Genomic DNA, 14,654 nt, shown 5'->3' with positions numbered 1-14,654 from the left:
ACGGCGCGAGAATTGCCACTTGACGCCGGTGACGTACCGACGTCGGTGACGACGCAGCTAAGTGAAACAAAACGTCGAAGACCTTCCCTTGATTAAGAGCTGCACAAGCAGCAGCTCTCAGCAATGTGCTCCCCCAGGGCTAGTGTTCGCGAGCATGGGTGTTGGCGTTCATCTCATCGTCCTCGCTGGCGGTACGCGAAGCAGTTACAATTAACTCAAGCGCCCCACTATATCAATCGGAAGCAAAATACTGTCATCACTTCGTTTGACAGACACAGCGAAGACCTATTGTTCTAGCACAAAAAAAAAAAGAGCTTGGAAAATAAAAGTGGGAGGGGGTAGAAGGAGGGAGGAATTGCCACCTGCTGAAGTAGAATAGAAAAGCACACAAAACTTGAAAAATAGAAGTGGGAGGGGGGGAGGATGCGAACGCACCGCCCCAATGTTGTCGAGCTCGCACGTGCCCTCGAAGTGGTCCACATTAGCATCCAGAGTAATTCTCACCGGCGGGAAAAACCTAGACTCGTGCTGCGTCTTTTTCGCTGTTACTTCCTGCCTTTGTCTCCTAGAGCGGCACTACTAAATAAGTCACATTTAGAACAGGCCACGAGGATTGTCAACCAAATGATCAGGTATAGGCTTTCGTAAAGGCTACTCGACAATAGGCCATATTCACACTATAAATCAGGTACTAGAGAAATGCGTAGAATATAACCAACACCTATACTATATAGCCTTCGTAGATCACGAGAAGGCACTTGGCTCAGTCGAAACAGCAGCAGACATGCGGGCATTACGCAATCAGGATGTAGACGAGCCTTATGTAAAAAACACTCTCAGATCACTCTCAGATCATGAATGGCAATTCCCAATATCCCTCAAGATGAAAGTATACAACAGGTGTATCTTACCGGTACTCACCTATGGGGCAGAAACCTGGAGGCTAACGAAAAGGGTTCAGCTTAAGTTAAGGACAACAAAGCGAGCTATGGAAAGAAAAATTATAGATGTAACGTGAAGAGACCGGAAGTAGACAGAGTGGGTGAGGGAACAAACGCGGCTTAATGACATCCTAGTTGAAATCAAGAGGAAGGATTGGGCTTGGCCAGGGCATGCAATGCGAAGGCAAGATAACTGCTGGTCCTTAAGGGTAACGGAGAAAGCAAGCGTAGCAGGGGGCGGCAGGAAGTTATGTGGGTGAATGAGATTAAGAAGTTTGCGGGGATAGAGTGGCCGCAGCTAGTACAGGAGAAGATTAGTTGGAGAGATATGGGAGATGCCTTTGTGCTGCAGTTGGCGTAGTCAGGCTGGTGATGATGATTATGACGACAAGGATTGTCATGTGTAGCGGTAGGTTCAATTCCTGTCTTCAACGCTGCGAGCGAATTGCATGAGTGACGACACACGACGAAAGCACTACGTTGCTGACGGCGAGCAATGACGATGTTTCGTGGTCGCTGCTAATTTGCACCTACCTCGACGACACAGTAGATATGGGAAGTTGTGGGACTGAACACGAGGTAACAGGTTCGAATCCGAACACGGTGATCGCATTTCGACGAAGGTGAGACGTGAAATCACCGTAGCAGTGAATATCGGCGTAAATTAATGCCACGTATCATTGTAATGTCCGTTCGTTCGCGCAAGGCCGCACGAAAGGGGTGTTGTACGCGAGACTGTAGCAGCTGCTGGGCTCTCTCCTTTCTCACGACGTTTGTGAAGGTCTTGAGAAGCTGCTCCTTGAAGGTTTCCCAATCCGTAAGGCTAGCTTCCCCATTCTCAAACCAGATTCTTGCTGGTCCCTCCAAGGCGAAGAAGACGTACCTAATTTTCATGGCATCGTCCCAGTTGTTAAAGACAGCCACACGGTCGAACTGTTCCAGCCATTCTTCGGGGTCGGCGCCTGGCGAAGCGTCGAAGGTTGGTGGCACCCGGGGCTGCTGAATAATGATTGGAGTCATTGTCTGAGGCAAGCTCATGGTAGACGTTGCTGCTGGCTTCCGCTTCCGGGTAGGGTCCGGCAGAATCCCGAACTCTGGTACGTCCCCTTGCAGGCGTCGGCTTGCGCGGTGGACTGGACTCAGGTCCTGCGGTAGATGACTCAGAGGGCTGGCGTCACGACTTGTAGGGGGTGTCCGGAACATGAAAGGCTACCCAGCACCTCCACCAGATGTCACGCTGTAGTGACGGCAGTCCAGCGGTCAGGAAGACACCAACCAGTCTTGGAAACGAAGCTCTTTATTTGGGCTGACTTGCGCCCGCAAAAGAACTGAATCACTCGGCGGCGGCGCAAGCAACAAACGTGCTCGTCGGTCGTCGAACTACGAATGCCCGCTGCTCGAGGCATCGTTCTATTTAAATCCGGCAAGGAAAATTCGAGATAACAGGTCGAGATCATCTAGAGTAATCTGGAAACACGTAGATGCCGCTCTTCGTGGCTGTGATCAATCGAGATTAGTCCGGTCGCTTCTCGCGTCACAAACAAAAATGATAACACCCCTTTCGTGCGGCCTTGCGCGAACGAACGGACATTACAATGATACGTGGCATTATTGAACTCCCTGTAACCGATATTAACCACGAGCCCTCCACTGAAGTGTGTCCAGCAACATAAAGTGCAGCTTTTAGCACTTAAAACTTCATCAAGCCAAGCTGTTGATTGCTGTCAAGAAAAGAACATCTACTGTTGCGTAAACTTTATTTTCAGGGTTAGGTACGCCAGAATTCTGGATGGTGTGCCACTGAAGCAGGCTCTATACTTTTTTCCTGCAACAAGTGTACTGCCGAACGGTCCCGGATGTGATTTCTATGGATGGCGTCCTCCGCTGTTTCCGTTCTTTGGCGCACTCGGCTTATGTTGTCCTCGAACACGCATAATCCCGGATGCAGGTAGGGAATTGGCAGACAGCGTTGCTGAACAAGATGTCGGCTGGCCACCTTGCACTGGAAAAAAGAAGGAAAAAAGAGAAATTAACAAAAGTTGTAGGGTAGCGTACGTCACCACAGGAGTGGAATGCGGCAGCATTATAAGCAACGTTGAGGCTCCACGTTTCTGTGCCTGTGTCAGTTCTTTCACCACATACACAATGTGGTCACTGTCATAGTATCCTCCACGAATATGCCTACAAGGGAGTAATAAGGGAGTAAGCTGCCATCCAGCGCACTTCCGATGAGGGTTTGCCGAAAAAAAATGATGACCTTAAAGGGTGTGATGCTACAGCGGTAATGGGTTCCGGCAGCAGCCCCTCTTGCTCACACAGACACAGACACTGTTTCCATAGTATATAAAAGACCACACAACACAGATATACAGCCCCCGCTTTGACCTCTGCGTGCACTCTTAGAAAAAAAGGTAGTGAAAACGTAGTAACGGCTGCTGTTACAACCTTTTTTTAACCCTTACTACCTATTTACTATGTTGCTACGACCTTGTTACTACATCGAAATAAAATTAAGTAGTAACAGGTAGTAACTTCTGCTGTTACTACGTTTTTCTGGCAGTTACTACACTTGTACTACCTCATTATAACCCTGGTAGTATCCATTACTACCTTGATCTGGAAATGGATGATCGGAATATGCACATGTATGTATACTAACATTCCATTCTTTAGTTTGATTTCTTAATTGCACGTTTTCGTCAACCCCAAGCTATTGTGCCTGACTTGCGCTCATTTGTCCTTCTGGTTTACTACAAGATGCACAAAAGTGGGCGTTGAGTTTCTGGTGTCATGTTCTGCATTCATTGTGACACATTAGAAACTCACCACGAAGTCAGGTATTCATGTCTTTCAACAATAAACACTCAGCGGAGACTCTTTTTCATTAACACAGAAGATTTCCTTGTCATTGGCCATCAGCCACTGAAAGGTCCTTCTCAACAACGTTGTTGTCCCGTGCGAGCATGTAGATGCTACTGCTACATTTACACGCAACGGAAAGAACAAGAAACAACTGTGGCTGCACATATCACGCCACATAAGTTGACAAGTTAACGTCTGGTCGCGTGGCGCAGTAACTTGAGACGCGAACCAGTCTGATTGAAGTTTTCCTCCTTTCTACGGAAGTTCTTCCATGCAATAAAGAAGAAACAAACTGGTCGCGTGGCGCACTGGTTAGCGTGGTAGGACACAAAGTTTGAGTTTCGCGGTTCGAATCCTCGTGTAAGCTGCCAATTTTTTCTTTCTTGTTTTTGCTCCACTTTCTTATTTTGGCTCTTATTTTGCATTATTATTATCTTATAGGCATAAGATCCTAATGTCAAAAGTCAAACTTTCTACAGAAAGACATTAGATTTTTTCTTAAGCTGTTTTCTCTCCAGAGGTAGTAAATGTTACTACCTTGCAGTTACTACTTACAGTTACTACCTAGGTAGTCATATATGTGACGGTTGTTGCTACCCCAAAATGTAGTAACCTCAACTACCTTTTCTTTTAGAGTGTGGCATAGGAGTAGCGAGTCTTACTAGCATCATAAGGGCCAGGGGTTCGATTCCCGATTAATTACCGCAATTTCATTTTTCAACGAAATTGATTTACTCTGCGCTATTTAGGACTAGCTAGTCCTATTGACGCTTGAATCATGTTGCGACCTCCTAGTCACCAGTTTTCTAATGTTTCAATCACTTTTCATTCCACAGCTTCACGTGTGACGTCGACCCTATCGGCCAACCCGGCTTTTCCGCACACTCCTGCGACAGCGCCAACTATGCCGGGTTCACCGCTCAACAGCAGTAATAAATTCAGAATAAATTCTTTTCTACGAACGCGCATCCCGTAAACTTTTGTCCATGATTGTGCATGTGAAAGAAGGCAATAATGATTGAAAGCAAAGACAGCTTAGGGTCATGTTTTCTTTCTTTAAAAGGTTTTGTTGACCAAAGTGGGAAATTAGTAGCCTAACCACTGCTGTTTGGAAGATAAATAAAGAGAAGTAAGTAGAGTACAGAAAGGAAATCATTTAACCCTACACAATGTGATGTCGTGAGTTCGCCCACCGCCAGCATACGGCTGTATTTCCTTCTACTTGCGGTTAAATTGTGTACCGCCTAAAAAGTTGATTATGCTATTAATCTCCCACTTTCATCAACATTCCCACTAAAAGAATTTCCCCGTGCTTTCCTCGGTTTCAGTGACTATCTATCTTGCTTATGTATATCGTAAAGAGTCCCTCAATTATCTTCCCTTTGGACTCTATAGGTCTTAGAGGTACTTCGAAGCGTAAACAATCGTTAACAATCATTAAGCGAGCCGGATAGGAGTGATTTTCGGAGCTTAGTTCTTTTTCCTTTTTTTAGTTTTAAGACCTTCAGGAACAGCCTACTTTCTATAACAGGTGTGCAGGACACACTAAAAGAGCGATGCACCAAATTCAAACATGAATCAGAATTAGTATGTAGGCACAGGGACCGTACATCACAAGCAGCTGCTGCAGATTCTTTTCTTTTTTTTATCAGTGGAAAGCGAGCGGAAAGCATGATGTGAAAACATGTTTACGTGACCGAGCAGCTGTGCGCTCAAAAATTATTTTGCCAGACACGCGGAAAACAAGAGCTTCCCGGGGCTATTGAATTTGCTCACTGTTTGTAGAATATATTTTGATGCTGCAAACAGGACGAATACGGTTTTTGTACGACTAGAAATGCATCGCTTTTTTATTGTAGTCTAGCCCTTTTCAAATGTTGTCCGTCATACAACATGCCTGCGTAGTTACGTTAGACCGAGAAAGCCGAGATGCACTTTGACTACAACTCGACGTTGTATTACTTAGTAGGTTATCAGTCATCGATTAAGTATGGTATGAAATTATAGATGCAAGAGGAAACTACATTTTGTCAATTAATGTTCAATGATAGCTCGTCAACTAAACTCGAAGGTGATGCGAAGAAACTTTATTTCCTTTACAGCACCTTTGAAGGGCCTGAAGGTGCTACAAAGGTGCCCGAAGATGCCCCGGCGTCAAGTCCGAAGTTAGAGGCACGCTGTCACTTTGAAATACCAGTGATAGGTGATATAACAGTAGCTGAGCGTTTATGAACCAGGACATATCCAATGCGAGCTCGGTGTCCGAGATAGTATCAGTACTATTGCCGTCTTGTATAGACTCGAACACGACAGTTTTAATAAGCAGCCAATTCAGCGACATTGCCCACGTAAGTGTCGTCGACGGTCAACTGCGTGTCCATGCGTCCAACTTCACCAACGCTATCACTTCGCTAGGCTTCTCACGTTGACCTGAGGTAGATCTCTTACGGGAAAGCGACCGAGCGCAACTTCGTGACTGATCGCGCAACGTCGCTTTCATAATGAGACTCCGGGAACTGAATGCATTAAAGCTCATAAATGCTCCCACGAAGGCGCACAGTGCAGATTGCGAAGTTCCTCTACGACACCTCGACGATGGCGAACCGAGCTGCCGCAAGGCAATCAGCGATTAACCGTCTCGATATACGTACGGATTGCAATCCCCCAGACAGTTTGCTGCGGGGCTCGCACGCGTATGGGGTGCATCTTCCTTTCCCGTAGAATCAGTTACTGCACACTTTAATGCAGCGCAGCAAAATCTGAATAGACGGTACGTCGACGAGAGTGGATGTGTTCCCTGGCCCGCAACTTCGCCCATGGTGCCCTCACCTAATCGCTCCCGGTATATATTTACGTGACCAGATTCAACACCGCTACACGGCAATGAAACCCGATGCGCGCCGCTCGCAAACGCTCGTCTCATGAATATGAATCATCCCCGCTGAAGAGACGTCGCTCGGTGCCACCCGAATCGTATGAGCTGGCGCTGGTGCGATTTGCGACGAGACAAAGAGAGGCGGTCCGCGCCATCAAGGTTTTCCCGCTGTACCTTGTTGTGTCGTGCGAGCCCCTGAAAAGTCGCGAAGCGGGCAGAGCCATGCAAACATCTTGTAAAGCCACCTCTAGCGTCGTTCGACACGGCTGCTCTTCCGAAGAATGACATGTTTAGGTGATGTGTGTGTGCGTGCACGTGTACATGCACATGTGCATGAACATGTATATAAGCAGGTTTGCGTACGCATTGCAGCACCACGTATGTACAGTCTTTGTCAAAAGTAACCAGGCTGCATGGTTTGCTTCTAGCTCGTACAGTGGAGCCCTTACAGCTTCCCTGAAGCTGAAATGTTGGTTAAAGGTAGGGACTGGGGGTCTTCTTACTTTCCAACACCTTTTGATTTTTAGGAAAGCCACAAGGGCTCCTCTATACAAGCTAGAAGCAAACCATGCAGCCTGGTTACTTTTGACAAAGACGGTACATACTCAGGCGCTGTCGGAGCGTCGCGGTGCAGGGGCCGAATTACGGAACGATCACAGTCTCAAAACAGTCACAAAATGGTCAGAAAGCCCCGATCCTATTTTTGGAAATATCAACCGATACTAGCGGGGCTAAATTGATCCATTTGGGATAGGTTTGTAATTTGATCATTCCGTAATTCGGCCCCAGATGATGATAGCACTGTTTATCTCTTTTTCAATCAGGGAATTAACATTTCCTTTTGCTCCGCAGAAGTAAAATGTTTCTGCATGCAAGAAAACGTAGGGACGCTAATTACTTTGTTCAAAGAGTCACGTGTAGATTGCTGAGGGAAGAGGAAAAAGAAACGGCTATGAACAAAGATCAAGGCCAGTGTTATGACGTCAGGACCAGTCTCACGAGCTTAACCAGAGCTTCTTATAATTAACCAGTTCATGCGCTAAAATTTCTGACATTAAATGGGCAAGGGCAGTTGGAATATGTGCGCAATTCGGCCAGGTCCTGTCCTACAACAGAACGCGCAGTTGTTGCATTTCTTATTCGCTTTGTGGAAAAATTATATTCCCTAAGGTAGCACCTTGGTCTAGTTGGTGTGACATCGCGAAGCGATGCAGCGCCTGTCTCTGACTGTGTCCCGTCTCCCCTGCGCTTCACCAATTCTCTTAATATTATACTTTGGAATTTAATGGCGCACAGGCATGCACGGGTGGACGCCAGAGTGTGCTTTGCTAGGGTATACCTTTCAAGAGATCCCTTGTCTTTGTGCAGCCCATGGCAACAAGCTTAACTGCCACGGAAAACAATTCAGAAGCAACCAATCCGTTACCAGAAACTTGCGGAAGGAAATGACAAAACGGCGGCTGCGATGTGTCTCTGGCGTATTGTATAAGCAATTTCAAAGGAAATTGTCTGTGAAATCTGTTCTCTCGTTGAGTACCTGGTGAATATAGCTAATGCAACAGAGATAGCTCAGCTGTCTCGCAGGTATAACAAACCAACACAAAGTGCCACAAAAAATGTGACTGGTATTTGAATTTTGGCCGAAGGACACCTTTCCTATAGAAGCACACACAAATATAAATGTAAGGAAGCGACTGAGTAAATGTTCATAGCTATTCAAAACGCGAGAGGGGGACCCGGTTATTTATTATACATACGTACATACATACATACATACATACATACATACATACATACATACATACATACATACATACATACATACATACATACATACATACATACATACATACATACATACATACATACATACATACATACATACATACATACATACATACATACATACATACATACATACATACATACATACATACATGCATGCATGCATGCATGCATACATACATACATACATACATACATGCATACATACATACATACATACATACATACATACATACATACATACATACATACATACTTTCAAGGCCCGTTGGCACAACAGAAAGGAGTGGTCAAAATATTACAATATTTACAGTACAGAACAAAACAAAAAATGAACCTATGAACCATTGCAGGCTATGCATTGATCCTGACAAACCGAAATCCATCAATCCTTATCGCGTGTCGAAATACCAGTACACTTTAGCTTTCAACGTCGATATGAAGATCACGACTATAGAAAAGACGCTAAGCCACTAAATTATGGAGGTTCGTCGCGCGGTTGCTAGCTGCGCGAAGAGGCTTCACGAGACACGACACGCATAATTTATTTTCCTTTGCCCGCTTAGTAAATCCATACCGAGTGATTATGCGCCGGCTGATATTCGCTTGTCAGGCAAACCGCAACGCCGCCGCTGTCTCTGATGTTTCTCGAGGGGCCGCAGGTCACCCTATTCTTGTGTGCCTCTCTATCGCCGGCCTGAGAAGGAGCGCAGGTGGAAACTGTGGTCCCCGAGGCAGAGATAGCAGTGAGAGGGCAAATATTGACTCCTGCGTTGCAAATATCGTCCCACTGATAAGGCCGTTGAAAAAAACACCCGATAAGTGCACGACGCCTGCCCGCCCCGTGTACACACGCTGGCCACGTTCACCGAGAGTCTCAGCTGAGCGTGTTCCCCTCTCGTCTCTCTATAGTCTGGCACTGGTGACCTGGATATACTAGAAATTTATGAAAATGTGCCCGGTCACATTTGCAGGCTCGTATTCCTGCCGCAAGCCGCATTGCGAAACAAAATTCCCACTGAACATCTTACTGCGAAAGCACTCATACGCTCACCAACACCCACCAAGAATGTGGTCATCTTTGGATCTTGTGCCGTTGCCTTACAACAGCGACGCCACGTTAAGTTTGAAAAGAGCAAAACGCTGAGGCAGCGTATTAGTATCGAGCGTTAGCAGTATGGAACGAAAACAGTGCGAAGCAGACATTTGGGCTAGTTGGTGTGAATTCATGGTGGAAAAAAAACAGCGCAAACTTAGACAGAAAACACAGAAAAGAGGGCAGCGAGTCAGCGCTTGTAGTGTCTCCCCTCTTTTCTGTGTTTTCTGTCTAAGTTTGCGCTGTTTTTTTCCACCAGTGCGTCATTAGCCGTATTCACTATATCCTGTACAAATGTTTCGTTATATACAGACATCTACTTTTTTAACGCCAACGTATATAGCGCAAGAAGCCCAATTGTTTGACACCACTTAGAATGTCATACGTCAATTAGTTTGGCCGCAATGGACGTTTGTGGTTTCAAGAAGTGACGGTTTGGGGAACCAAAGGTCGTCGGTGCAAATACCTGTGATATGCTGCGGTTTGATTCGACTAGTAATCGTATGCTCCGTAATGCTGTGAATCGTATTTGACACCACTCCGAACATTCTATGCAATCAGGTGGTCCACAATCTGTGTACCAATAGTGCCATCCAATGGTCCCACTTGAATGGTCTTGTGCTTCATACTAACGTGACCTAGCGCAGTGCAATGCACTGCGTCTTCGTCTTTTAGCTGTATGGCGCCAGTGTCGGAGATGTGTGCGCTGCGTTGCGCGGCTTCGGCCGCTTATCTGTTTTTTGAGCAGCGTCCGCTCCGGCGGACGCAGTTGTTGCTGCGACGCGCGTCTTTCCTCTCTCTCCTTCCTCTGATGTTTTAACTCTCCTCTATCTGCACGTGGCAGCGGTGGTGGCTTGGCTCGAGCCAGTAGCAGGCCCGTGCAATTTCCTTTTCATCCTTCTCTCAGTCACATCAACAACAACAACAACAACAGCGTTGGCGCGGACCACAGGGCGTTGGCGTTGATTTTCATTTCTGATTTCTAGCATTCACGTATTTCAAGCCTCTTCTCTCGTTTATATTTAACAAACATTTTACTGGCGTCCTTTCAGCCCCTTTCGCGGTACAGAAAATCTCTCGTTATCTACCAAACTACGAGATTAGTTACGTCAAATTTCCGGGTGATTTTCATCACCGTGAAGATTATGTCTTTCACCAGTAACTAGCGTTAAAGAGCCATCCAACCACTCAGTTCATCATTTAAGCCCGATTCCTGATCAATGCAGCCCTTTGCCGTCTATCTCGGACAATCCCCCATTATTGTGTCTTTCTTTTGTGTGTTTATTTTTCGCAACACTCCTACGATTACTTGCTGCCGTATAGGAGAAAATATATGCGACGACATGGTTCCCTTTCAGTTTCCCGATTCGGGGCCTTCTTTAGCGCATAATCTTAAAGGGATTCAATCCTTTTACGGACACAATAAAGAAATCGCGACAAAGTAAAGAAAACAAAATAAGCTTCGCCCCCCAGTTGGTCTTTGTTCATATTTTTTGTTCTATTGTATTCTCTTTTAGGGGAGAGGTCGCGGCTTTGAAATACCAAAAAAAAATTCCGAAAATATTTTGTGATAACGGTTGTGTTCGCTTGTATCCCTCGTACATAATGCTGTCCCCAAGTTTCATTGCTGAAATCAACCGGGAAGTACTTTTAAAACTGTTTCGTGAATCGCTTAGGTTGTGCGTTACATCCTAGCAGAAATCAAGAGGAAGAAATGGGCGTTGGCAAGGCATGCAATGCTAAGGCAAGATAACCGCTGGTCTTTAAGGGTAACGGACTGGATTCCAGGAGAAGGCATGCGTAGCAGGCGGCGGCGTAAAGTTACGTGGGCGGATGAGATTAAAAAGTTAGCGGGGATAGGGTGGCCACAGCTGGCAAAGAAATGGGTTAATTGGAAATACATGGGAGAGGCCTTTGCCCTGCAGTGGGCGTAGTCAGGCTGATGATGATGGGGTTCGAACAATGGGCGTTTTTTTCCCTTACGGTTTTACCAGATATTGAACTTGCGGTGTAGATTCCTTGACGACTGTTCTATTTATTTTGACCTCTTTTGTTTTGTTTTTTGCACTCCTAAGACGACAGTGGAGCTCAAGATATGTTTTGTTTTTAAAGAATTTGAATTTCAAGTTACTTGTATGAAATTTTCTTCTCATTCACGATATGTGAACGGACACTGCATCGCAAAAATTCAAAACCAGAATGTGTACTTTGCGAAAAAAGTTCAAAGAACTTCTTGACTGTAGCACGCCAGTAAGAACGCAGTGAATGTCTTACCAGCTTTCTGCCGCATTTTCTTAGTCTGCAAGATTCAGCGAAAAACATACATATCGGGAAACAATTTTCTGATATAACAACAAAATTTTGGGAGGGTAGTCATAAAATTACTTCTAATATGCTAAAAAAAATTTCACGTAAATACATGAAGATATAAAGAAATGCAGAAAGCCGCGTTCCTCCATATTTGTACGGAGGCAGTAAGAAAGTAGTGGCATGAACGGTAAAAAAAATAATGGCAGGGTTTTTATGTAGTCAAACCGAGTAGACATGCGAAAGCATGTGTACATTCTTTGCTTCATATTTCTATCATCTCCATGTGCATGCAACAGCGCTTATCGCTCTTCACCTTCACACCCTCTCTCCACTCGGCGGCAGCTTGCGCGATGCCCTCCTCCCATTGGCTACAGCTTGCGCGACACCACTCCGAACAAACCCGAGCTTACCCGAGTTACTACGAGGTTTCACACAACACTCTTGCTTGGGTTCGACCCTGATAAGCAGTGCCTTCGCTTTAAAAGGCGAGGGCTTCACGCTCTGGGCTCCGCATTATGGGCGAGGGCTTTAAACCACGAAAAGACTGGAAGGAAAGAGTACTGTGAAAATGAACGAGATGCACGGGCATACACATCTATCGGCGTATATTCTGCATAGACGGTTCCCGAGGTTCGCTGATCGAAAAGGCGCTGCAACAGTAGACGAATGCCTTTGGGAGACGTGGAACAGTGTTGCCGCGGTCAGAGGAGCAGATCCTGGTGTCACTGTCAGGCAACAACAGCATAGATTTTTATCTTGTGTCAACAAGTACTCGATAGCGTGGAAGTGGTGGCGAAAAATTACGTTCTGGCACATCGCCGCCATGTAAACATCATAGACGCAAAATAAAAAAAAAAGCACAGATCGCAGTGCACTTAAAGCTATGTTTATCTTTAACCAAGGCCCGGCTTCTTCTGTCGGCTCCCTCGTTTATATTTTTTTTTAGCAAAAAGATAACTGCTTCGGGCTTACAGTGCCTCCCCTTCAGTGTGTGCACAGCAACATTCAACGAGAGGGAAGTTCTTTTTTTTTTTTCAATTAAGCGCAGGAATTACCTCCGAGTAAAACAAAATTCTTACAACTCCGAGTACTCCGTCCATTTCCTTGAACGATGAAGTGCACGCGCATCTCTGTACGGGCGTGCATAATTAAAAGCCCGCTTTCGAGCCGCGGAGGAGATCTAAATCTTTCAAGATTCGGTTCACTCAGCCTGGTTTAAGGGTTCCTCTGAATACGTTAAGCTGGGGAAGCGCAAGCTTCCTCCTTCTGAGCGCCTAAGTGCGTGCTCAACAAAAAGCGAAAAGTTGAGTGCTCACTGCTAAGAGTGCACCGAGTGAAACACGAACGCAGATGGAGAGGCCTCCGATAAGTTTCTAGCTCTGTTTGAGTTGCCACACAACCGAAGTATTTTGCAAGAATACGTGCCCGCAGACAGCCGCCATCAGAGAAAAAATAATCATTTATTAGTTGTTGTTTTTTTTTTGTTACTCGCTGAGAAATATTTCAGCGGTCGCAAAGCGACGCCATGTTTACAAGTGTAAGTGACAGGAAGAGACAATGTGTGAAGAGAGGCCTCAGCATTCTAATGCGAACTTGTTGAAGAGCTAAACGTATACGCGTGCAAGGCCGAAGGGTTCTGACGCAAATTTAGGCTCAAAATGCGGGATAGTGCAAGCAATAAGAGTGGAGTTAGTTGATGTTGCCGCGAAGTTACGTCATGTTGGCTTTTTCATGCTCTTTGTTCATATCCTCTTGCACGCCACCCCGCGGTGGTGGTGAAAACTTTTATTTTGGGAAAAAGAGTTTGTGAGCCACAGAGTGGCCCCGCTACATGGTCGGCGTCCCTAGTCCGGGACACCGCACGACGAGGCCCCGTCTCTCGCCCGTTTCACCAGAGCCCTTTGGGACTCAAGCGAGGAGCAGTTGAGGAGGGCAATCTCCCATGCCTCTCTGGAAGGGGTAGGGGAAGGGGGGAGGTGGGGATTTTGAGTACATGCCCACACCATGTGGAAGATATCACAGGTCTCCCCACAGTGTGGGCATCGCCCATCCGTGTTAGGATCGTAATGTTTTATTATTGCAGGACAGAGTAGAGTACCTGTCTGCAGGCGCCTTAAAGTTCGCTCCTCCGTCTTACTCAGCCCTTTTGCAGGGGCCAGGAAAAGGCGGTGGTTGTCGCTATAATGTGTTAATATTTCCCTGAATCGCAGCAGCGGCTGGTTAGTCTCCGAGCCAGAAGAGCTGGGATGAGGAGCCCGGTGAGTAAGCGCTTGGGCAGCCGCGTCAGCGGCCTCATTACCTCGTAAGCCCTTGTGGCCAGGAGCCCAAATGATTCGTTTGGGTGTTGGATCAGTGGCAGTCCGTCGTAGAATACAAGCAGCTAAGGGGGAGATCTCCCCTGCCAAGTAATGTTCACATGCTTTTCGGGAGTCCGTGATGATTATTCTCGAATTGGCGTGGGCGGCAGCAAGCGCTATCGCTACTTCCTCGGCCCGCATTGAATTCGGGCCCCTCGAGACGCGGCCAGGTTTCGCTAAGTATTGTAACCACGAACAGCACTTTCCACAATATTCCAGATTGTTAGGTTCTTGGCCCATATGAGTGAAGTGGACGGAAGTTGTAGACTGAAGTTGTCCGCGAAAGTGTCCGCACGAACTGACAATCATAAGTTGTACGGCAATTAAAATAAAATGTAAACGTTGATTAAGCAACAGTTTATGGTAGTGCTAGTGGTAATGACAGCTACCGAGAGTGATAGGGCTGCAGATAGTGATAGTGATAATGA

At 46.2% G+C, this 14,654-nt stretch overlaps 1 protein-coding gene across 1 annotated transcript in view; it reads right to left on the bottom strand.

Moving 5' to 3' along the window:
- Positions 1-2,681: 2,681 nt before the first annotated feature.
- The window catches only part of LOC149358354 (headcase protein-like), a 150,547-nt gene continuing 138,574 nt past the window's right edge, over positions 2,682-14,654 (bottom strand). Inside the window, exon 2 of the mRNA XM_089570407.1 lies at positions 2,682-2,943. The gene's annotated coding sequence lies outside the window, so the exon portion shown is untranslated. The remainder of the gene's footprint in view (positions 2,944-14,654) is intronic.

This window comes from Amblyomma mixtum, chromosome 2 (assembly GCF_055824585.1).
Source record: "Amblyomma mixtum isolate Tamu chromosome 2, ASM5582458v1, whole genome shotgun sequence".
Taxonomy (NCBI): Eukaryota; Metazoa; Arthropoda; class Arachnida; order Ixodida; family Ixodidae; genus Amblyomma; species Amblyomma mixtum.
Note: the sequence above shows the minus strand (reverse complement) of the source record. Positions and strands in the feature narration are given on the sequence as shown.